The following is a 3,384-nucleotide window of genomic DNA, read 5'->3' as shown; positions in this document are numbered from 1 at the left end:
AGATATGACTTCAGGGCTTCATATTTTAAAATTTAGATACACTGAAAAAGTATGTTCGAGCATCTTCTGGGTATATAAACAGGAGTGGTATAGCTGGATCCTCAGGAAATGCTATGTCCAATTTTCTGAGGAACCGCCAGACTGATTTCCAAAGTGGTTGCACCATCTTGCGGTCCTACCAACAATGGAGGAGTGTTCCTATTTCTCCACATCATCTCCAGCATCTACTATTACCTGAGTTTTTAATCTTAGCCATTCTGACTGGTGTGAGATGGAATCTCAAGGTTGCTTTGATTTGCATTTCCCTGATGACTAAGGATACTGAACATTTCTTTGGGTGCTTCTCAGCCATTCGAGTTTCCTCAGTTGAAAATTCTTTGTTAAGCTCTATACCCCATTTTTAATAGGGTTATTTGGTTGTCTGGAGTCTAATTTCTTGAGTTCTTTGTATATATTGGATATTAGCCCACTATTGGATATAGAATTGGTAAAGATCTTTTCCCAATCTGTTGGTTGCCGTTTTGTCCTATTGACAGTGTCCTTTGCCTTACAGAAACTTTGCAATTTTATGAAGTCCCATTTGTCAATTCTTGATCTTATAGCATAAGCCATTGGTGTTCTGTTCAGGAGCTTTTCCCCTGTGCCCAAGTCTTCGAGGTTCTTCCCCACCTTATCTTCTATTAGTTTCAGTGTATCTGGTTTTGTGTGGAGGGCCTTTATCCACTTAGACTTGAGCTTTGTACAGGGAAATAAGAATGGATCAATTTTCATTCTTCTACATGTTGTCCTCCAGTTGAACCAGCACCATTTGTTGAAAATGCTGTCCTTTTCCCACTGGACAGTTTTAGCTCTTTTGTCAAAGATCAAGTGACCATAGGTGTGTGGGTTCATTTCAGGGTCTTCAATTCCATTCCGTTGATCTTCCTGCCTGTCTCTGTACCAATACCATGCAGTTTTTTATCACTATTGCTTTGTAGTACAGCTTGAGGTCAGGGATGGTGATTCCTCCAGAAGTTATTTTATTGTTGAGAATAGTTTCACTATCCTGGGTTTTTTGTTACAACCAACCAGAGCTCCCAGGGTCTAAACCACCAGCCTGGGAGCACTTAGGGAGGGGTCCATGGCTCCAGCTTTATATGTAAGGGTGGAGGGCCCTGTAGGGCACAGGTGGGAGCAGAGATCCTTGGTCTCATAAAATCTGGACCCCTCATTAGGTGGGAATTTGAGGGTGGGGAGGTGGGAGTGGGGGGGTAAGTAGGGGCACATCCGCAGAGAAGCAGGAAGAGGGCTGAGGGGATAGGGGGTTCCTGAGTGGGTGAGAATGGGGTAAAGGGATAACATATGAAATGTAAATAAAAATCCAATTAAAAAAAAAGAAAAAAGTAAAAATTGTGGTATACCCACTGATGTTCCTCCTCTATCCCACTCCAAGTCTTCAGGTGTATGAAGTTGTTGACTCTGTAAGAGACAAGGAAAATAGCTTCCTATTTTTATTTTTAATCCAAGGCCTTGTGGAAAACTCCAAATGATGAAAATGTCATATTCTGCACACTGATTTTCCCTATGGTTCATATTCACCAGTTCTCCAACTGGGTTAGTAAATACTATGGTTTTCAGCAAGGAAGACACCTAAATGAGAGAATCATTAGATGCATATATGTGCATGTCCATAAAGGGAATGCCAAATTGACAATGTCACTTAATTTTTAATGACTTTCAGAAAAGACAGCTGTATTAAAGTAATCCAATGTAGGAAAATACAATATACCTCATGGATAATTACAAGTTAATATACTTCATATTAATGTTCGATGGTAAAACATGCTAGAAAAAAAGTGACTGCCAGATAACAAGTAACATGGTATGTGGGTGTGTGAGTGTGTGTGTATATGTGTGTGTGTGTGATTGTGTGTATGTGTTTGTTCATACACATGTTTGTCAAAAAGCTTTTTAAAAAGTGAGGCCATGTATATGAGAATGAAGGGTAAGTCTGTATGTCTGGAAATTGTGAAAATAATTTTTGTGGGTCTTTCATGTGCATACAGCACACACATATAAAATAAACATAAACTTAATAAAATGTGAAGTCTTAATCATTTATGGTTTTGAAAATAATTGTTAACTTAAGTGATTAACTATTAATCACAGTACATATACTTAAACTTCAGAAATATTTCTTAAGAAAATATTCTATTCTAGTCATCACTTAAGGCTTTTGTGATAGAACTTTTGGCTCTTATTTTAAATTTTGAACTCATTTGGTGAAATGTTGAGACACATCTTCCCAAACTCACTGAAATTCATAGGACATGTATTGTCTACTATTAAATGTCATCCTTTTGCATGATATTTACCCATGTAAAAGACACTTTAGGGAGTCTTGGAATGTAGAGATCTTTCCACTGAATGAATAATCTCTAGCAAATGTACAGTTATTTCTCTGGGTCCATTTAAATGATCACATTTATATATATAAGCATTATAAAATGTAAGAAACTTTACCTGCTGACAGTCAAAGAATACTCCTTTGGGTTCTGCCATTTTCTGAGACTCTACTTGTTGAAGAATGAGTTCATGGTAGGTGTGGGCCACAGCATACACAGCATTATACAAATTGTAACCTTCTTCACTCAGAACCAGGTCATATTTGTGCAGTGCTGTCCATTCCAATGTGTCATTGAGTGTAAAAGGAACCATTTTATTGGTGTTCTTTGATACTGAGCAATTAAAATAATTCCAGCCAAGTATAGACTCAGAAATGTTTACTGGGTATATCCTAGTGTTCATTGTTTGCAAAAAATTCCTAAATTTAGTAATTTCACTGTGGTGGTGTGCAAAAGTGACAGTCCCATGGAAGAAATCAAGGCTGAAACCTTTTTTATTTGTGGTGACATCCCATTGTGAGGTTGTGATCCAGATTCTCTGAGCGCCTAAATATTCCCATCTTCTAAAGCTGATTTCTACAGTAGAATTCATTTCAGCATAAATGATAACAACCTTGGCTGTTGATGTCATAATTTCTTTATCATATATCATAGCCCTTGTCATGTATATCTGCATGTTTTCTGGGATCACATTCACAAAAGCTAAACAGATCCCAAACATTTGCATTTCTTCTCTCAAGTCTGAGAGAAACTGAATACCCTGGTCATCACTTGATATGACCAGGCCAATCCAAGTCCATCTAAAATGAAGCATCAAGGAGACCATGCCATGGGACAAACGTGTGTCCTTGGTGGCTATCTGATGGACGTAGGGAAACTGGTCATGGTCACTCAGGTTAGGATTAAATGGTCCAAAGAAAATCTAAAAGATGTAGAAGAGAGGATGAAACATCCACACGAGGAATATAATCTTAAGGAAGTTTGGAGTTATATATAAATA

At 37.8% G+C, this 3,384-nt stretch overlaps 1 pseudogene across 1 annotated transcript; it reads right to left on the bottom strand.

Moving 5' to 3' along the window:
- Positions 1 to 1,404: 1,404 nt before the first annotated feature.
- On the bottom strand, positions 1,405 to 3,375 carry LOC114636521 (annotated as a pseudogene). Its single transcript, XR_003713638.1, has 2 exons — positions 2,503 to 3,375; positions 1,405 to 1,629 (listed from the first exon to the last, which is right to left on the bottom strand). The product of XR_003713638.1 is annotated as a vomeronasal type-2 receptor 116-like (transcript).
- Positions 3,376 to 3,384: the final 9 nt, after the last annotated feature.

This window comes from Grammomys surdaster, unplaced genomic scaffold (assembly GCF_004785775.1).
Source record: "Grammomys surdaster isolate TR1022 unplaced genomic scaffold, NIH_TR_1.0 124463, whole genome shotgun sequence".
NCBI lineage: Eukaryota > Metazoa > Chordata > Mammalia > Rodentia > Muridae > Grammomys > Grammomys surdaster.
This window is presented reverse-complemented; position numbering and strand designations above follow the sequence as displayed.